Source organism: Apteryx rowi, unplaced genomic scaffold (genome assembly GCF_003343035.1).
Source record: "Apteryx rowi isolate R43461 unplaced genomic scaffold, aptRow1 scaffold_385, whole genome shotgun sequence".
Lineage (NCBI taxonomy): Eukaryota > Metazoa > Chordata > Aves > Apterygiformes > Apterygidae > Apteryx > Apteryx rowi.
The window spans coordinates 507377-530006 of record NW_020450363.1 but is presented as its reverse complement, the minus strand read 5'-3'; positions in this window follow the sequence as shown (position 1 = coordinate 530006).

Below are 22630 nucleotides of genomic sequence, written 5' to 3'. Positions count from 1 at the left end.
TCCTGTAGCCGATGTAAAACCAAGATAACCCATGCAAAAATCTTGCTTTTGCTCAGTTGTTGCCATACTGAAGTGAAGAACATGTCAATCAAAATTTGCCCCAAAATCTAAGACTGGGGTTCTCATGAACAGTCAGAGCCAGCTTACTAAATTTAGGGCAGGGTTAAAGTCCCTTAATTATTATTTCATTTTTGAAAATCCCCATTTTTCTAAAAAACAAATGTACAAACTCCCGCAATAATTAAACCTCTGCTATACTTTTAAGAAACCCAGTTCCTCAACAGTTTCCAGCAAAAATACTTAAACACATAAGCGCTTCAATAGACATTTGCAGTCAGAAAGCTCAAACATTGTAAACTTGACCTCCAAATCCACTAAGGAATTCTAAACAAAAATATAACTCAATAAATAATACCTCCATAAAGGTAAATGGAATTTTTTAAAATACTTTTGTAAATTAAACGTCAGTTGTAATACTTGCAGAGGAATGCGTTTGTCAAGCAAAACATTCCTTTAATCAGCTGGGCTGCATTTACCCAGCTAAGCCTGCTGACCACGAAGTGGCAGTCATCTGAGCAGATGTAGATGTCTAGCGGTGGAATGAAATAGGCACTTTCAGGACATGATACATCTTATCCCGAAGCAGCTGTTTAAAATAGATCGGATGGATGCCAGCTCCTAAAATGCCTGCTTCTTTCCTGCTCTAGAGCAAGCCTTGATGACAGGCTGTGACGCGGGGGTCTCCTTCTGGGGGTCTTCAAAGCCAGGTGGGACAGATCCTGGGCAGGGAGCCCGTGTGCAAGGCTGGAAGGAGCAGCTAGGCTCATGGGCCCAAGGCCATTGCTGTGGCGAGTAGCTGTGCCAGGAGCCGTGCAAACTCCATGCCAAAGGCAGGTGGCAAGTTTGCTCTGCTACATCTTTGGAGGGATGCACCAGCACTTCAGTGCACCAAGGGTTAGGGACATCCCTTTTATTTTCAGTCCAGATGTATTGATAATCTGCAATATTTAAAATATTAATAATTATAGTATCAAGCTATTATATTACCTCATGATCATCATTGTCTGATATGTCCCTGACTCCTCTGGAAATCTCTCTCCTGCGATCATCTGCAATCATCATAGCACCAGCACATAGTCACCCTGAGTTTGGCTGCTGTATCAAGTGTTTCTCCTCCTCATCCACTGATGAGCTCCCAGTTTATCCTTTCATTAGTCATTCGGTACCAGGCCCTGCAACTCCATTTCTGCTGCTTCAGCCCCCCAGGTCATCCGATTCCTCCGCTCCGTTGCCCTCTGCACCAGCAAAGCCTCACAAGCTTGCCTAGGCACCAGATTTAGTTGGCCCTCTCACATACTGTTCCAGGGTCATTAGTGAAGGACTGATCCAAGAACAGATGCTTTCTTTAAATCAAATATAATGAAAAGGGGATCCAAGTTGAGTGTATTTTTTTTCCTCACCAAATTGTAATTTAAAACTATCCTAGTCCTTAAATGGTCACTGGCCAATTATGCTCGGTCATACTAAAAGCATCACCTTATGAACATTCCTTTTAAAAAGTAAGTCCATATAAATGAACTCAAGATTATACTGGTGAAATTCAATCTTCTGTTATATATATTAATGCCTCAAACAGGTGTTTTCCTAAAGAAATCTTCTAGTATTATGGAGAGGATGGAAATGTGTTGTAGCCCAGATTACTAATACTGTATCAACCATCTTAATATGAGATCATCATTATGTACAATTCAGACTCCATAGCAACACTGAATGTAAATATATTTATTAATATTCTTATAAATGGAGATTAATGCTTTGCATATTCCAGCTGTGAACATTTGGGGAAGAAACAGGGGCTTTTTCCGCTTTAGTGTTTGCTCAGTTTGCTGAATAAATCTAGTGACAATTTAAATGAATATTTCATTAGAGAAAAGAGGTTTTGTCTTTTGAAAAAAGATCCAAATTATTGGTCAAGTTCTTGCACTCTTCCAATCCAATCGGAGTTGCTGATGGGCAAGATACTTCCACTGATCTCCGCGTTTTTGCTGTAATTGCTGCTTTGTTCGAGAGTATTGGTTGCTGATATCCATTGGGTGGTGTAGGCTTTCTGCCTGGGGTGTCCCCTGCAATGACACCTGGCCCCTGCGTCTGGTCGCTGGCCGCCCGGGCTCTGAGCCGGGCACAGGCAGCAGAGGCAGCGCCGCAGAAACGCTGAATTAGCACAGTAGTTGGGAAGCGCCGAGAACAGTGTAAACAAATACGTGTCTGCAATACTGCAAGTCCAGCAAGGAGAAATACGCTCATAGTTTCCTAGTTTGCTATTTTACGGCATTCTAGCCATGATGTTTAACTAACAGCAGCATCATGGGAGGATCTTTTTTAAAACTTTACAACCCATAAGTATTATGTAAAGTGAGTGAATCTGCATTTAATTTGGTTCCTCGGTGGAGGTGACAGGAGGCCGCACATTTAATGAGTTTTCCTGTGACCTCTGTCAGGAGCTGGTAGTTTCTTGCACTATGGAAACATTAGAGGAATCCACAAGAGAAATATGCTGCTAGCAAGAAAAAATTGGCATAAGAAAATGAGACTTAGCAACAAAAGAGAAGAAACATGTGCTACTGGGGCCCATTTCTCTTCTCCTCTCCAACAGTGCTGTGCCATGTTAACCCTTGTGGTCTCAAATGAGTCACTCCTGGGGTATAATGGTATAAATGAGCTCGCAAGAAGGTTTTTGTTTCTGGCTGCTCCAGCCTGAGTATTTGCACGACAACTAAGTGCTCAGTTCTGCAATCTGAGCTGTACCTGAGTGCTTCCTAAAAGCAACTTAAGACTCATCAACCGGGCACTACTAATACCCAGGAGGCAATGATATTTAGGCACATAAGGGCCAGCAAGTTGCTTCCTCATCAAATTTCAGGGATGAAATTAAAAGTTCTGGATATTTAGCTTGACTAACAAAATCAAGAATTAAGCCTAACATATTCAGTTCTGCCATCAGAAAATGGATTCATTTTGAAGGCACTAGGAAGGTAGTGAGGCATGAAGCCGTCGCCCATTGGCCCCTTCTCGTTTCTCTTTCTCTCTGTGAACGTATAAGCCTGATTAGGTGCACTGAAAATTATTGCTCACAGACTTGCCCTGTTCATTTCCAAAGTTGTGTGCAGGCTGCTCCCTGGTTCCCCGACCGCCCCAGACGCTGTTAGCAATGGCGTGTTTCAGAAGCGGCAAATAAGGAGAAATCTGCAGATGATATCTTCATGCTGCTGCATAGAAGGCATCTAGAAAAACAGACACAAATTCAGATATCAATGGCTACAGTAATCTCCTCTTGGCAGGAAGGATGAACAAATGACCTAATAGGTCTTTTTCATGTCGAATATCTATGAACCTGAAAATGGTGCTGAACTGATTTCCTAAAATAGCATCTTCATCACCCAGCTGTGTTGCTTGAACTGATACTTCGAAACCAGGGTATTTTTATGCTACCTCAACTTCTTTATTTGTCCCTGTGAACTCTTCTGGAATTGCCAACCTTTGAAAAAAAAAACCCTGAAGGTGAACGACGGCAGAGCTGGAGGTCTGGGCCCCACTGATCAGCTTCTGTCTGATACGATTAAAATAGGCTCTCAGATACTTGCTGCATGTCGCCGTGCTGTATTGCAATTTCTATTATGAATATAACAGCTGACTGATGGATGATGAGGCAAATTACTTCAGCTTTTTGATAAACATGAAGAAAGTAGGTGCTTACCCAACTAAAAGTAGGGGCTGTGATTTCACTGCCTTTTGAGAAACAGCCCACTACCCCCTGCAGCTCCCTTTGCCCATGCACAGTGAGGAAGACTCCCTGCTATGGAGGCAGGGAGGAAAAACAGGCCTCTTTCTAGCTCCATTTTTGGAGATGGGAGGCAGGCACCTTCCTTCCAGCTATGATCTCTGGGGGAATATCACCATGTCATCTTGGTACAGAGAAGGAATTCAGATTGCCTCATATTTCAGTGGGAGGGATGGGGACCTGCAGAAGAAAGTCTGGCTGGTTTCCTACAGTGTTACTTTGGCACTTCCCTGGGATTCATCCCCCTGCATCCCCACAGGGATCTGGAGCATTACGGGGCATGTCCATGGCAAGCAGTAGGGAACAGTGCAGACAGGGCGAGCTAGTGCCAGTCCGGGCTGTGAATCACCACGTGCAGTGCCAGGGCATTTCTCAGGCCTGGGAGCCTCCTGGCTGTGCAAGTACGGGGCAGTGACCGTGCTAGGGAGTCGTCTGCAGCTCACTTAGCGTCGTGCCAGCCACGGCTGTAAAGTGTCCAGCTCTGGAGCAGGGTCAACGGCAGCTCAGTGCTTTCTGCGCTACGCTGTGCCACATGCCGGGGACATGCCTCTTGTTGTGCCTTGCTTTGCTGGTAATGTGATGTTTCTGACCTCCTAGAAATGCTGTGTGGGTAGGTCTTTGTGGAGACCAGGAATTGTTCAGGTGCTACAGCTGTGGGAGCTTTAGAATAAATAGCAAAATGAGCTAATTTCCAGGCCTTGATATGGATAAGAAAAAAACAGCAGGAAGAGGGGCACAGAGAAGCAAGCTGCTGGTGGGACTGATAGAAAGCCATGACCACAGGGCCTTTCCCAAAGGAAGGGTTAGGGCTGGGGTGAGGAAGACCCCAGTCTCTCTCTAGTTTTGGACACTAATAATTGTCTCTTGGCTCCCAGTCCTGTGCAGTCAAAAATATGTGCTATCTTTGGGTTTCTTCTCCCAAGCCACTGCCTCACACACTGGACCCAGCCAGTTGTGGGCCCATGATGGTGCAGCGGGGCCTCACATGTAAACGAGCTGCGCAAGAAGGCTCCTTCTCTAGCCACAGCCTCATACGACGGCCTCTGTCATGTAAGTAAACATGTTATGTGTTATGACTAATGTGTTAAGATGGGCCTGTGTGTTCATCACCTGGCCCAGCACAGCTTTGTCTCCCAAGGTGGAAAAGAAGCTACTTGCATGGTCCAGGCAGGAGATCAGGTCAGGGAGCCTGCGAAGTGCTAATCACAGCTGGACAGACCACAGAAGAGGGAAGCAGAGCAGCCACATGACTAGAGAGAACTCTGGAGGATTTTATTTGCTTAAGCAAATTTCAGCATTGATGAAGAAATCACATGATGGAGAAAAGGCATTTCATCAAACTATGCCTTTATGCAAACTAATCAATAAATGGTGTTTGGATGGAAATGTTTCTAAATTTCTAAACTGGTACCATCCCTGCAGTCTGATGTTAGCGGAGCCACTTAAATGATTTGCAGCCTTGTACTCAGCCCAGAATCCATCTGTCATTCTGTCTGTAATTTCGTCTTGCTATGAAGATGAAACATCTTTTCAAAATTCATCGTGGTTAGTGAAATGGAAATAGCTACATTTCTATTCAGCCTCTCTTAATATTTTTCTTTGTTTCACCCCCCCCCCCTTTCTGAGAGCATAATAACCACTAGGAAAAGCTGTTTCAACAAGCGTCTCCTGATTCTCCAGTGTTCAGCTGGGCCAGAACTGTGCTATTCCTTTCCCTTCAACCTCTTCCGACCAGATGAGGAATATAATTTTACCATGGTTTTGTAGAAATCGGGGGTTTGCTTCAGCACTTCTAGTCTTACCTTAGGAGCAGACACTTACATGGGAATGATTTTTACTGTACATTTTTTTGTAACTGAGAGAGAGAAAAAAAATCATGCTGTTTATTCAAGAACCAAAATGACCTTGTATCTGCAGCGGAACACAGGGTCCTTCCTTTGATATTACCCTTGGGAATGTTGCAAAATTATAGCAGGATAATCCTTTTCATGTGCCCAAATATCTGTCACCAGCCGTGGAGGGGATCTCCATACTTGGCAGGGCTTTGCAGCTAAAAGTAGGCACAGCTTTTGCTGGGTTTGGGGAGGAAATTATGCCTCCCCTCCTCTCCTTCCATATTTCTATCTGCCTGGACCAGCTGTAACCTGATTCACCTTGGCAGAAACACCTCACGTCACTGCCCTTCGCCTCTTCTCAGACCAACCCCTTGCCTCAGTCTTGCTCTTCGCAGCTGCCTCTCTGGAGCTCCATCTCTGCATTTCTTTCTCTCTGGTTCAGCCTCTGAAAGTCTCGATGCCAAGTTTTTGTCAGGGTTGTGCAACCAGTCTGGAGCAGAACTGGAAACAGCACCTTTTTGTCCTGTCCTCAAGGCCCTGCTTTTATTACTGGACATTGCTAACTGTTTGGGTACAATGTTTGAAATGGGAATGAAATGCTGCTTCCACCTCAACACTGAAATTACACAAACTGAAGTGGAAAATTGCTGATCAAATTCCCATCTACTTCAGCCAGGCTAGGATTTCACCTGGTGTCTCTTTGCAGTCTTTTCCTTGTGCAAGTCCTTGCCTTACACACTGCTGGGGAGATCAGTCCTTGGGTAAGGCCACTGCATCCTCCGCTCTACTTATTTTGTCGAGCTTCTGAAGTCATATTCTTACAATGCACAATACTATGAATATGAACTTTTGTCTTCAACCAGTATCTCACTGTGAATCTTTGGCCCAGAATGTTTCACTGGATTTTAGTGAGGATGCCCTGCACAGGGGAATCTCACAGTAAAGTAACACACTAGTGCAAGTTCATATATTAAAAAATGTAGCATTTTTTTGAGGATCTCTGTCATGATCTGCTACTGTAAATGCACAGAAACACGTTGCCAGCAGCGGAACAAGAGGAATCTCTAGCCCCTGCACAGGAGGCTGCCCACCTCGGCTCCCCCTCAGCAGCTGTGCAGAAGGAAGAGCACACTCGACGCCAGGGCAAGCTGGCTGGATTTTGCTATGTTCCACTTAGCTTTGCAGCTGAGATGGTTTGGAAAGATCTGGGTCAGAATCAAAGGAAAAGCACTTTAGCAGGCAAAGCACTAGTTTTTCAGAATGCGCTTGTAAAAACAAGACACAATATGCATCCAGGAAAAGCCCTCACCCCATCCTCAGCAGAGCACACAGATCCCATCAGGGGTGAAGCTCCTTCCTCTCCTGCAGGGTGTCCCAACAGGGCTCCAGGGCACCAACCACTGCAGCGCTACGGAAGAACTGAAGGGAGCACGAGAGGGAGATGCAGACACCTGGGTACTTTTCCCAGCACTACCAATATCTTACTGAGTAACTCTGGACCTATCACTTTACTTTGCTGAGTTTCTTTCCTGTTGGTAAACATGGGGCTGGTGTTACAAACCCCCTCACCAGATTCTTCAGTCGCTACTGATACTGGACAGCTATGTGTCTGCATTAGCCAAGTATTGTCATCTCAAATTATTGCTAGCATATCTCGTTCCTGAGGTGCCTCTCTACTTCTGGCCAGCTCTCATAGGTACTCTTTCCTTTGTATCCAGGATAATCACAAGCATCTGTTACCAAGAGTCAGCAACTTTTGCAGCTTTTGCAACTTATGCTGCTACCGAGGGAGCATTGGCCCATTTTGTTTTGTCAATATGAAGATAGAGTCCGTGTTTACCACCTGAGCCACTGCAGTGTCCTCTGAGACGTTTGTAGGAAGACCTGGTCTATCTTGTGTTTTCATAAACTGCCAGGCACAGAGACACAGAGGCAAGACCAAATTCTGGAAAGAAAGAGAGCACCACATGAACTAAGGCTTAGTTTGCTCAATGTAGGTCTAGTTCTTGACCATAAAATGACACAGAGAAATGTATAATGAGCTTGGGATGCTTCATACAATGAAAGCCCTGTTAGAAATCTGCTCTTCAAGACAGCTCAGAGAAAAGGGGGCAAGACCAAGTCCGGGGTGAGGCTGGTGGTTTGCTGGGGTAAGGAGCAAGGGAGGATTCATGGGTCAGGATCCTGGTTTCGCAGGTCAGGCCCAGCTCTTGGGAATAAAGGCAAGGAGCCTGGGAGAGTGCTGTGACATCTGACTGCCTCGTCTGTACATCGAACGAGTCAAAAACAAAACATTTAGCTAGAAGGACAAACTCTCTTTTTTTGCCCTGGGCAAATGCAGAGTAATTCTCTTGGTAACATTGGAGTCATCTGCAGATTTTTGGGGTCTAAACGGGCTCAGACTCTTCCCCTGTGTGAGCTGAAGGCTGTAATACTGAATGGGAAGGTAAGAGTTAGTCTGCCAGAAGGTTACAGTTACAGGGAAAAGGAGATTTTTGGGTAACCGGTTCCATGTACAAACATTTTCATAAAAAGGCTTTTAGTTCATAAATTGTATTAATTTCTGAGCTTATTACACTTTCCCTTTCATATTTGCTTGCTTGCTGGGTTATATTAGTTGTTAAAACAACCCTTCCCCTAAGGTTTTCTGTGCCCACTGTGCTGCTGCCCAAAATGGCAATACTCTTGCCTGTTCCTGATATGTCAAAATATATTTTTTCCTCATGGGATAGAAGTAATTTCTGGAAAATAAAAACACTTGAATTCTAAGCTAAAATGATCACTTTAATCATATTTACCAGTGAAATCAGACTGTGATCTTCTATTCCTTTCATCTTCATTTTGTATATTGCATTTTTGTATGTAGCATCCATAGGCATAGTCCCAAAATATCAAAATGATAGTCAAATTTGTAGTTAAAGACAGCATTGTGAACATTAATTTCTCTTAATAGCAGTTTACATTTGGTTTTTATGGAAATTCATTGTTAGTGGAAGAATCTTTTGGGTCATCTTCTGAAGGATCATTCCTACTTATGTTCTAGTGTTTTGTCCAGCCAGCTTTCAAAGTCCATCCAATTTTTAAAAGACATTTTTTCCAGACAACTGTTAAGAAATTGAATGGCCTCTATAAATTACAAAATAAACCTTCAGAAAACAAAAACAGAAGCAAAAAGAAAGAAAAGAACACCCCCAAATCTATGAATCTGTTCTTCACTGAAACAGTTTGAGAGATTGGACAAAATTTCACTAAAAAAAACTTACAAAATAACTGCAAATTATTTGATAAGCTGCTGAACCATGGTGTTTACCATCCTGTCTGTCTTGAATTTATTTTGTTTACAGCCAGTGCCATAGATGTATATCAGAAGTTGCTATCAGGACAAGCGTCTGTGACACATCGCATGGATTACTTTAGTAACATCCTGCCAGCTGTGTTATTGTGTTTCACACCAAAAACTGCAGCAGTATAACGGAACAAGATACATTTTGAATGCAGCAAGGATTAGAGTAAGCCCCAGCACAGATTCCATTTACAGTGTGCTGTGTAAAAAAGAAGAAAGAAAAAAAAAAAAAGACTACTTCTAAAATGAACTGGCTCTTTATTTGCAGAAATGTTGGAACAGTGACAAATATTCCAGCCAGATATTTGCAGGCTGATATTCCTGGGTCCCTCTAAATCTTTCTTCCCTCAGCATGTGTTTCTCCAACAGTTGCACATCGCACGCTGCATTCGTTTCGTTTCCATCTGCAGCTGCCCCACACTTGATTCTCGTGCACATGTGGAATAAGAAACAACAGCATTGCTTTTGCCAGTTCCTTCTGAAAACAAACTGCTGGAAAGAAAATAAAATTCCCTTTTTTTTTTTATTTTGTTCATCAAAAAAATGACATCAGGTGCCAGCACCGCAGACCTGGGGCAGCACAGTGGGGCTCGTGGAGCTGCTGCCGCACAAGCTCACAGGAAGCAGTCTAGCCACTGCAACATGGAGCTTGGCACCGACTAACCTGCCCTGCTGAGAAGCATACATTATATATAACACCAAGACGCAGCGAAAATGACCGGCTCTGAATGCTTTCTCACTTTGGAAACTTGCTGTCACACCTCAGGTAGCAAAATCCAGTCTCCGCGTGGAGCTTCGGGAAGGATTATTCCTTTCTTGCCCTCCTCCCCACTGTGCCTCTTTGGTGCTATTGGTCCTAGATTTTGCAAGAGGAACTGGTCCTTATTTAATCTGAGATGTACTACAGAAATGTCAAATTACCCGGCAGTGCCTGTGTGGAAGGCATTCTTCTTCCCTACCGCTCAAGGGAATAACTTAAGCCCAGCAACTTGCTGTTGTTGGCAGTCTTGGTAGACCAAGAAATTAATGCTCTAAAGCATGAGGTGGCCTCTCACCCCTGAACTTTCCAGGCAAGTCGACACACAGTTGTGGAGCAGAATGCTGCAGCCTGCAGATAAATGGAGACTCCGAGTTTCCAAGGCTGTCAGTCTGGCACCTTTGCTGCACTCTAAATTCCCCTGAAAACATGAATGGGGGTGGCGAGGAGGAGAGCTAAATGTAAAACCGGTATCTTTGCTTCCCATCAGCATGCTAAAATTAAATCCTTTTTAGTAAGAACTTCCATTCAAGAGTAATTTTAAATATGAGAGACAAGTACATTGTTACTAACTGAATAATTTGTCAGTTTTTTTATCAGGAGAGAAAGTAAACTGGCAAAGAAATTCTAGCATAATATGTATCTGTTTAATTCAAATATAGCATTCCATATAAGCTTCTTTTTTTTTCTTGTGAGACGTGACTGGGATGCTGCTGTCCAAAGGTTCTGCAAGTTATAAATAAACAGATCAAGGCACTGCAAACATTTTTTCTCCTGTCTGAGAGTGTATATAGAAAGAGTAGGGGGCAGAATGATCTCTGCAATTGCTGTAAGGGCTGGGTGTTTGAAGTTGAAATTATGGGATTTTTATGTATCATTTGACCTTAGTCATTTGTCATGAATGAAACGAAGCCAACAGGCAAGACAATTAATCATCATTTTTAAGGTAGTTTGCTTGCTTATAATAATTAACAATTTATAGCAACAGCATGCAATGTGTCACAGTGTTGCAGCTCTTGTACTAGCACAGGAAAGAAGAGGCGTATGATGCCTGCACATGGGGAAAAGAGGTGGGCTCTTATCTGGGAGTCCTTGTTCTTCTGGTGCTTCCCCTGAGTCTGAGTCTGGACTGGAGAAGGACTGCAGACCCAGGTGGCTTCCACATTGGGAGTCCTCAGCTGAGATGAAGTGATCCACCTTCCTCTTCTCAGCCAGAGAGGATTTTTGCTGATGTTCGTGTGAGATCAGACCTCTACTAGGCATATTGAGACACCTCAGCCTTTACAGTCTACATGAAGAGAAGGTGGAAGAAAGGAAACTTAATAATCCCCATTATGGAGACAAAGAACAGAAGTGGAGAAGGATGTGGAGCGCACAGAATTCAGAACTAAATCTAGTTTATTTGAGTCCCAGCCCACTGCTGAAATGCCCACTCAGTCCTTCTCCCTGCAAAGGCTCTGACTGTTACCTCTCAGCCTTAGACCCCATGACTAAATCTTGCCAAAACCTTTCTCGAGTGGTTGAGTGTGTGAACATGTATGTGCATGCTGAGCAGAGAGAAGAGGAAAGGAGAAAAAGAAGAGAGTAGGAGACTGGAGAAATTTGGAAAAAAATACTGATACCTATGGTTGTCATCAATAGGACAGAGTTACACTATCAGCTCTATCCACTACATCTTTTCTTATGATGTGGCAATTTGAAGGAGGATACATAAACAAGTACTGTTGGCACTGAGCTCAGGAAGCTTGGTTTCCTATGGACTCACTGTAACTGTGAGGTCTCACTAAAAGTTGTTTCAAAACTGGGTCATTGCTAAGTTCTTCCACCTGGAGTGTTTTGCTAGGTGATATGAGGGAGGTGGATCTGCAGCCTTGCAGTTTCTCTGAGTGTACATATGGGGCAATTCCTATGGTTTTGCTTGTCTCCCCATGTGCCCAATTTATAAAGCTGGTAGTAACTGTGTTACTAGTAAGCTCTCTACTTTTCTCTCAGCTTCAGCTGCAATCCACCACTGGATGTGCAGAGCGGGAGGAATGGCACATGCAGAAGACAGACGGAGAGGCAGGCAGGCAAAGAGCATGAGCTCATAACTCTGATTTCCTTGGAAAAGCTAGCTAAAATAGGCTGGACTATTTCCATAATGTTTGGGATCCTGCAAATGAAGATTTAAAATAATTCATATGAATATTGCAGCTAAGCCATGGCATAGCATATTTTCATATAGCTCATTTTTTCTCTCCTCTGTGTCTCTCACCTGAAAATATTGGTGCTAAGTGGTGCTAAGCTGGAAAAACCTTAGCCAAACAAGTTGCTTGACTGCTAAAATTGCATTCTACCTGCACGTTATCTCTGAGCAGAATTCAGCATGATCTGAAACTCAAATGAATCTGAGAAAACACACTTTTCCATTACAGAAAAAAAAAAAAAACACAGAAAATGACTGCCTATATTTTGCAAAAAGAACAGATAGTGGTGTTCTTTTCCCATGCAAATAAATGCTGATCTGTACATTACTTAGCTTTAAAGACTAATACAGCTTTAGAAACTCTGCAGTCGAGTGGAATGAAAGGCAAAAATCTTTACTGCTTAGGGCTATTGGTAACTTCTGCAGGGAATTATTATTAATCCAATTCACCTTGCTAAAATTCCCTCTTATAAGAAAGGGTCACTTGTGCAAGGCTCTTGCAGCATGAATCCCAGCAGTGGAAGTGCTTTCCCATGGGGATATGCAGCTGTAGAAAAAGGAACACAAACAAAACCTGGAAGTCTAGGAAATCTCCCTGAACTTAATGTTCAGAAAACATATAATTGTGGCCGATGATACAACAGAGCTTTATTCAGTTCCACTGACAGGGAATAAAAGAGAACTGAGAAAGCATAGGTGAATGTCCATGTCTCAAAGGTAAATCTGGGAGTTCCCACAGGCAGGTGCAGGCAGAAGCAGTGTCCTATGAGAGTTAAGAGGAATGATCTTTTCAGTGTGATGATATCCCTATTCTATTGACTTTAGAGACTAAGCAGCCATTTTATTTCAGCTGCTCCAGGTTTTTTTCTTACATAGCACTATTGCAAATCCTTATTCTTATTTTTTTTTAGCTCTCCTATGCTGCCATGAGTTCAATAATATTCTTAGAGAGATTCTGACTCCCTTGTGCTTTGCCTGAAAGGACGCCCATCTGAGCAAAAGTAGGCACCGTGCTATGGTACCACCCCTCTTCCTGTCATAAACTACTGAGTTCAAATCTGAATTATTTAGGAGATTTAGGAGCTTGGCTTTCTGAACTCTGCTTAAATCAAATCAAATCAAATTAAAAGTACATTCTGAACAGTAACTAAATTCAAAAGGAGGGCAACTAATCTTCTCCTGCTCCTAAAAAGCAAGTTATGTTTTTGCCTTGAGCTCAGTCCTTTCACTGTCTCCCTGAAGTGCCTGGGAGTGAATTCACTCCAGACTGACCTTCAAACTTCTTTGTGGCATTGGGGTGAGAGGTTTTCAGGGCATGGACACCCTATCCCAAAGGGCCATGTTGCTCTGGGGAGAAGAGGGAGAGTTTTGGGATGTGAGCACCCTCCCTGAAGATCTCTGCTGTTGAGTTGGGAATGAAGGTGAAAGATTTCCACCCTGAGGATCACTCCTGCACCAGGAAATGAAAAAATACCATGACTGGCTCCCTCTTTGAGGGTACCTGTGGCAGCAAAGGCTAGTGGTTCAGGGAACGTCATTTACAATGTGTTTCCATACTAGCAACATTGGACCTAATTTATTTTTGCTCATCAGCAGAGTAATGGTGAGTTTTTTTAGTGTCTCTAATCATTAGCAAGTTGCACTTGCTAAGCAGACCAAATTTAAGCTACTAAAGGTGGGATTGTTCTTTTGCTTATCACATTGCTCAGCCTAGTTGTAGTTCATGTTGACTGGACCGCTAAAACTATAAACCTTGGGGTTGTTTTGGAGGGATTATAAGTGCATGCAGAGGTTAATTAGACAAAAGGGAGTGCTCCCTCCTTCTCTTTATCTGGAATCTGTGGAAAATACTAATTTTGATAATTTTAGGTGAGGTGCAAAAAGCAGGTATTTTTTTAAATTCTCACATTTATTTGATCAGTTCTAGTTCTGTTCCATCTACTAACACCTACCTCCAAGTTACTGCATATATATTAATTCTCCCCTAATCTTTGGACAGGAAGAGTGCCACATCTTATCCAACAATTAGGATGGATAACTGTTGGACAGACTTCTGTCTCTCCTTTAGTCTTTTCCAAGTTTTTGGGGGATTTTTGTACTAGCTCCTCACACTATTAGTAGTACCATTATTGCTAAGGAAAAAGAAGAAAGCATAATAATAATAATAATAATATAAATATAATAATAAAAATAATAATAATTATTATTATACTCTGACATATGTCAGTTTAGAAGACCAGATTTCAGTTTTCTGTTTTTATTTTCCTTCATTTTCTATTACAATTTTTCTTTTTCTATTTTTTCCTCATTCATCAATCTGCTGTCTCATTCAGCTTTATTTCCTAGCACTTTCATATCTCATTCCGCTTCATTCTTGTTGTTACTCACATGCTGGCCATTTGCTTGTTGTTCTTTGTCTTTGGTTCCTCACACAACACAAGGAACAACTTTGTTCCTCTGGGCCCTGTCAAAGACCAATGTTCACCTTAAATGCAAAGAAGATGAGTAATCTGGATGATAGCAAAGCCTGAGTTAATAACTTCTTGTATCTCATGGCTTAGAGGGTTCCTTACCTTCCAGCAGACTTTCTAAGCTGCATAATATGTACATTTAAATACAACCATTCATCACATGATTATAATTCTTTGTTATACAGAATCACTGCCCCTTTCAGTATGCAGAAAGAACACTGACTTAGGCAGGGGCATGGGAAAAAAAAAAGAAAAAAACAAACATTCTTTAATGAGAAAGCATCTTAGTGGGACCCAGGAGATCTATGTATTGTTCCTATATTTACTACAACTCAATGGGATTTTAGGAAGAAGATGTTGAACCAGATGGCATAGCTATATTTTTAAGTATTTTGAAAAGAAGAATCTCTTGCATTCAGAATAAAATAGACTTAATTCAATATTTGATTGTATTGATAATGTCTTAAGGTTGATCACTGAAGTCTCCTCATCTAGCTGTGACTCCTACAAAATGTGTGAAACATTAATGAGAAATACATAACAAAAGCAGATATTATTTCCCTATTGTTTTGTAAAAATTTGGGTTTGTTGTCTTAATCTGCTATTCTTTTTTAGGTCTCATTGCAGAAGAACAAGAAATGCCACTCTTATCCCATGTATTTTTACATTTCCATGAAGATGGGATCTTTCTATTTTCATTGGGTGAAGTAGGCAAAACTGGTCTTGAAGCTGGGTCTCTTGTATCCCAGGTGCATATTATAACCCATCAGACTAGAAGGTGCTCTATGCTAGGTGTTCCTTAGTCTCCTCTCTTTCACTTTGTATGAATTACCAGGAAGAAAAAAGACCTGTTTATCTCATGTTCTCAGGGAGAACCCTCCTCATGGATGTTAGCTATAGGAAGGCCATGTTCAATCTGAAAAGACTTTCTTAATAGAAATTAATGAAATGTGTACATTTCCACTAAAAGCAGAGGTTTTGGAGAATTCAAATTTTCCAGTGAACAGCTGTTCCACTGGAAAATTCCTGATCAGCTGTAGGGTATGGAAAGGCAAGGTCATGCGACCTGGTGTTGTCATCTCTTGCTCTTCAGGCGGATTAATATGGATCAGTAATAACTGCAGCAGCCAGAACAATTAATAATTGAAAAGGTGCTAATGAGACCATTGATGAAGTCAGCAGAGTCAGAAATTTCTTAGCTGTAACATTTTTCTCTTTTTGATCCTTTTTACAACATGTGTGCAGCAATAACATGAGGTTTTTTGCTTGTAAAGCTTGACCATCCTTTAATTAACAGAATTATGTTTGGTGGTACTGTGACTGTAAGTAGGTACCTGCCCATTAAATTCTGCCTGAGTTTCCTGAGTTCTCCTGCAGCTTGTGCTTCTCCTTTGAATTTCCATGAGGTTCATTACCCTTAGGGACCCGAGACCAGCTCTGTTCTGTACATCACTTTGTCTGTGAACTATGCAAGTCATCAAAGAGGAGTGACTGCACTTTCCCTGTATAGTGACTTCCTTCTTCCTTCAGACTGAGCAATACTACCTGGTTAGCCCCTTTACAGTGCATGCGTGACCACCAGTAAGCCCCACCATGAGCAGACAAAAATTTCACTCTCGAGGTTCGTCTGCTAGCTTTATCTTTGATGTAAAGTCAGCTTGAGCTGTATCCAGAAAATCCTTGCGAGAGGTTCAGCCTGATGATCTCTGCGGTCTTTCCCTGCTGAGGGCTCTGGGCTGAATGCCGTCCTTATGACATGACCAGGAGGACTCTTACTTCTGGAGTACATGCTGCAAGGGTAGAGGAAAACCTGCACCAAAAGTGGTCTGTTGTTGGCTAAGCGCAGAATAAGGAATGCCAGCACAAAGGAAAACCAAGACCGAGTAGGTAATCTCATTTCCCCCAGCTGCCTCATCCTTTCCCGTTGGAAAACCTTGACAATATTGCATTCTTCCTACCCCAAATGTTTTTGGGGTTTTACTGGAGAGACCATAAATTAGCATTTGCCTTGCTGTGTATTTTTCACCACGTCACATTTCATTTATGGCACCCAAAATGCCACCTATGCTTGACAGGGATTATTCTGAATGCAAAGTACTGGTTCAGTGCAAGGTCTGGAGCCCTGAAAAGTGCTCTAAAAGCATGTCATAATCATGAAATTAAGAAAGGGGTACATTCCCTGCAAACCTAAAATTCACCCCACCGGCCCCCAAAATTACACAGCAGTCATTGGTAGGCTACCTGAGGCTCACTTGAGGAACTCCTGAAGCCCAACCGGCTCCCACAGAGGGGAGAAGGAAACAGTAACAGAAACAATGTAAAGCTGCAGTTCACAAGGCTGCAAGCAGAAATTTCTGCCTTCATCAGGAAGAAACCAGTTTGTCAAGGTAAACCATAATGCAGAGTAATATACTTCCTGGGAGACAGAAACATTGGAGCACAGTAGCTGTTGCTATGTCCCACTTATGAAGGCAAAAGCATACGGTCAGCCGAAGTGGGAGGGAACTGGAAGGACCATTAAGTGTGTGGCTGATGGCATGCCTTTACCTAGCAAAGCACAGTGCATTTCTGCTCCAGGTGACCCACTTAATGGTTGCATATCCCCAGCAAATATGACTAATGCAGATGAGGCAGATAAAACACTCACGTACTCGTACTAAAGAAGAGCTTAAATTATACTGTTCCAGGGCAATAATCCCATTAAACAAAGGCTGTGCATACATGTGCCACTGATGGATAAGCTGCATAGTTACAGGATGAAAAAATCAAAGCGGGGAGCAATTCTAGGGAGAAATGACAAGCTGTTCAGTTCAAGGTCTATGCAGAAGCATTTCTAAGGATCAGAGCAAAGATCTGCAACTCTTTCCTTTGCTGATGCATGTTCTGCATCCTGCTTGCCCTAGGCCTCTGGTAAAGAAAATTTAAAGCTTCCTTTTTAAATTATTGGTCTCCTACCATCTGTGTCAAGCGTGTGTACCTGTGTCTGTGAGCACCCATTGCCTAAGTGGGAGTGTGCTACCCTGAGTTCCCAAACTCCTGGAGAAACCTTAACCCTGGAGAATTTTTAGTCCTCTTCCAATGGCTATGAGGAACTTTCAATGCATTTTTTTTTTCACAGATTCACTGAAGTGTACAGACACCTATCCCAACACTTCAACCAGTCTTGACAGTATCCAGCCAAGCCCAAAGCAACAAATTAGCAACACTTTACAGTCTAGGAGCTAGCTTCGTTGTTTTTCTTGCTGAATAATATATGAAGAAGAACACAGACCCACAATCACCTATCACTGCCTGTGCTGCAAAAAATTTTCCAGACCATTCTGGGGGGAAAAAAAAAGATACACAGTGATAGGTAAGCTATTAAGAGTAAAGAATGTATTGATACACACAGACAATACAAGTATAACATTAGGTGCAGCCAGTGAATTAAAGTTCATGAGGCCACACACATTTTTATTTCCTGAGAAGCTGATCTTCCATCTTAGTTTTGTCTAAGGCATCTTTTATTATGGTACCAAACAGCAGACTCCAATATTCATGACTTGTGCCATTGTATCAACATCTTTTGAAAGCTTCAGAAGGACTGCAATTTCCTTCTGGTATAATTTCTTTTAAATGACATAGGCTCTGCATTCCACCAACAATGAATGCTGTGAAGGGTTGACCATACTACCTGACCATGTCAGTGCATGGCAGCTGAGGTGTTTTCTCTATTGTATGGATACCAAAACTCTTGAGAGACTCTCAGTGATGTCCTATGAAAGAGTAACCACTTCTTTGAGAAGCTCCCTTGCCTTTCCTAAAAATATGACACAATTAAACAATAGCACTAGAAAAGAGATTCAACAGAAAGTAGCTATTTTTTCAATAATCTGCAAAACTTTATGTCTTTACCCATAGAACCCTGAAGTCCTCGAAGCTGTGCTTCATTGTATCTGCTTCCCCAACCTTGATCTAGCAGATGTTTTCAGTTCGTTGGTGGGAATATAAACTCAAATATTGGTAATGCTAGTGAGATAGTCTGATCTTAAGTAACAGTGATTGATCAGATATTGATTACATGAGCTGAAGGCTAAAACTGGGTTTAGAGCCAAGTATCAAAGCTGAAAAGAGCTGCAATACAGAACCAAGGCAAACCATGTGGGAGAGAGACTTGATCAGAAAGGGGCCTTTAGGCCGAGAATGTCTCGCAGTCAGGGAGACCGGGGACGGAGAGGCATGGCAGGAATACGGTCAGATGCTGAGTCGAAGTCTGGAGGGGCAACAAGTCAATACTGCACAGCACAGTCCTGCGCAAAGAGCCGGAGGGCGGAGGTCAGACCAGTTCCTCAGGAGCAGGAACCTGGGCATCAGCCACAGAAACAGAAAGGTTGCTTCAGCCAACTGGTACGCTGAGTAGCTAATGAGATCCTAAGAGACTGAAAAATGATCAGGTGGCTGGCTGCAGCCTGCCTGCCTGTTGGGACTTGGGAGGAATAGCTGTAGATTGAGATATTTTTGGAGTAAGCAATAGCAGACTCAATTTAATGAAGCAGAGCTCCTCCAGTTCATCGAACGCCAAGAATATACATTTGCAAAGCAATGTTTCTTCAACTAATATTTTATCATTTAGAACGAACTAGAGCTTTGAGCATTCTAGATAAACAGATTATATTCATAAATATTTGGAACAATACTTGCCTGTGAATTTATATCCCATTTTGAAATGACTTAATTATATTACTAATTGTATCACTATCACACTAATGCATATAATTCCACTTTAATATTATAATCTATTCTTTAATGTATAAGGTCTTTAAAATACCACAGTATTCTAATACAGACATTAATGGCTAAAAAGCTAATAATGAGCAACATAAAAAAGTTGTACTGTTATGTAGCATGATACAATGTAGCATTTTATAATAGTAAATGTTTGTGTTAGTATTATATAGTACTTAATATGTTGATATATGAAATGTCACTACTTGGACTTGAAGTTAACAAAACTTCTCTAAAACTTAATGAGTTCTGGAGCTTCCTGAAGACTTCTTTCTTATACAATTCATTTATATAATTTGGAATTTACAGAGGAAATTTGGTGGAAATCAAGCCATCTCATTTTTGGCAGAACTAATTTCATAATGCCTGTCCCTTTCTAAACTGAAGGTAGGAATCATTTCTAACTACATCTGTATTGCCAGTGATTGCTGGTGCTTATAAATTATTTATGTTGAAATCAGATTATTTTTCATTGTGCATTAGCAGTGAATTCATGACTGGCTGATCAGCTTTTAGGAAGTAATCAGAGAATTGGTAGTTTGGCCTTTGACACAAGGGGAAGGTTTCTTTCGGAATCTCTTTAGGGATTTGCAGAAAGAGATGCTTTCCACTTCTTCTGACTTCCTTGTTATTTTATCCATTATTAACTATTCCTCAGGAGTTGCAAAAAACTATTTAAAATGATTTTCTCAGGAAGACATTTATGTAACACATGCACATGCAGATTAACAAGTCTACTTGCTATTCTTCCTCTCTGCATAGTGTCACTGTTGGATCAGATTACCTGTTCACTTTCCTGGCATCTTGCTTGGATGACTCCTCCATACTTAAATATTGCTACAAATTACTTAAATATCTGCTATGTAACCAGGTATCTCCAGGTCACTGCAGATTTGCTCACTCAAGGGATACATACCCACTATAGCAGCTCTCTGGTATCATCTAGACCTTTCAGGAATCTTGACCATCTTTCTTGCCCTTCAGGCATTTGCCAGAACACTAAGTTTTTTCTGGCACAAATTCAGGAGAAAAAGTATTGCTAGGACAAGAACCTATCTGCCCCAAAACAGCAATGCTGACACAGCTGCAGTAACCCAAAGGGAAGGACCAGCACCTCTAATGAGACTTGCACTCTGTCCGTGCCTGGAGTTTTGCAGCCAGCACCCAGCCCTGGCAAGTGACTCCAGGTCCCCTGCGGAGGAAGGACCCAGCAGCCATGGAGGGCAGCTGGGTGACCTCGGGGCAAGACATCACCCGTACAGCTCCAGCCTCAAGCCAAATGACCAGGTGCTGCATATACTCTCTGCATTTCAGACAGGGAGGCCAGCATGGAGAGCAGAAAGGAAAAACAGGGCTAGTAAATATTATGCAATAGAAGCTGAGCACATCTGTAGTTAAGTGGAATTAATCCCACACTTTATTTTTAAAAGGTTTAGTTACTTCAGGAGGCAAATCCTAACTCTTATCAAACTTTCTTTCCTCTACTCCCTTCCCATCCTGTGTGATTTCCTTTTACTTTTCTGTCCAGCTTCTGCCCTTCATCCTCTCTCAGCTCATGCAGCAATGCCACAGGGATCTTAGAATGGCAGGTGTGTTTCTTGTAGTGGAAGACAGGAAGGTGAAAAGTAAAAAGAACAACAAAACAAATAGCCAAAAAAATTCTGAAGCAGTTTTATCCCCAGCTTTTAGATAGTTATATTTCACAAAAAAAAACAGCCTAAATTAGGCTACAGATATAATATAATGCATAGAAATGACAAGACTAAATGATGCAGAAGCAATCTGTTCTTCTGCAGAACATAAGAATGCTATATTTATAACCAGGAACCAGTATGGCTTTATAGAAAAAGACCGAGTAAACAGGAAGGAACCTAGCCAACTTTCAGTTCCCCAAGTGTCAAGGCTTTTTTTCCCATGCAAATCTGCCAGGCAAATCATGGAGAACAATTTTGATCTGCCTTCTACATGAATATTTCTGAATTAATCAGCCAGACATGTGAGCACTGTGTATGTTAGACATGCTGTGCTACTGTTCTAGCAGTTTTAAATTAATAGTATTACATTGCATTTTTCATTGTGAAAAATTTAGCTGAGATTTTTTTTCATAATGTTTCAATCTTTCCCACTCAAACATCAACCCTCCACATAGCTTTTATGCAACTATCACAGAGTCACAGACTGGTTGAGGTTGGCAGGCACCTCTGGTGATCGTCTAGTCCAACCCCCTGCCCAGAGCAGGGTCAGCTATTGCAGGTCACTCAGGGCCATCCATGTCAGTCGGGTTTTGAATATCTCCAGGGTTGGAAACTCCACAACGTCTCCGGGTAACCTGTTCCAGCACTTGACAGCCCTCACAGGGAAAAAGATTTTTCTTATGTTTAAAAGGAATTTCCTGTATTTCAGCCTCTGCCCATTGCCTCTTGTCCTGTCACTGGATACCACTGAGAAGAGTCTGCCTCTGTCTTCTTTACTCCCTCCTATCAGGTATATACACACATTGATACTGAGCCTTCCTCTTCTCTGGGCTGAAGAGTCACAGGTCTCTCAGACGCTCCTCCTATGTCAGGTGCTCCAGTCCCCCTTCATCATCTTTGTGGCTCTCTGCTGGACTCACTCCAGTATGTCCATGTCTGTCTTGTACTGGGGAGCCCAGCACTGGACACAGCACTCCAGACGTGGCCTCACCAGGGCTGAGCAGAGGGGAAGGATCACCTCCCTCCGCCTGCTGGCAACACTCTGCCTAATGCAGCTCAGGGCACATTTGCCTTGAACACAAGGGCACGTTGCTGGCTCATGGTCAACTTATTGTCCACTAGGACAGCCAGGGCCTTCTCTGCAAAGCTGCCTTCCATCTGGTCAAGCCCCCAGCCTCTTCTGGTGCAAGGGGCTATTTCTCTCCAGGTGCAGGATTTGGCACCTCCCTTTGCTGAACTTCATGAGGTTCCTGTTGACCCATTTGTCCAGCCTGTTGAGGTCCCTCTGAATGGCAGCACAACCATCTGGTCTATCAACCACTCCTCCCAGTTTTGTATCATCTGCAAACTTGCTGAGGGTGCACTCAGTGACCATTGTCCAGGTCATTAACGAACAGGTTAAACAATATTGACCCCGGTATTGACCCCCGGGGGACACCATTAGTGACTGGCCTCTAGCTGGACTTTGTGCTGCTCATCACAACCCTCTGAGCTCTGCAGTTCGGCCAGCTTTCAGTCCATCTCACTATCCACTTCTATAGTTCGTACTTCATCAATTTGTCTATGAGGAAGTTACGGGAGACAGTGTCAAAAGCCTCGCTAAAGTTAAGATAAACAACATCCACTGCTCTCCCATCATCGAACAAGCCAGTCGTTACATCGTAGAAGGCTATCAGGTTGGTCAGGCATTATTTCCCCTTCGTAAATCCATGCTGCCTACTCCCAGTCACCTTCTTGTCCTTA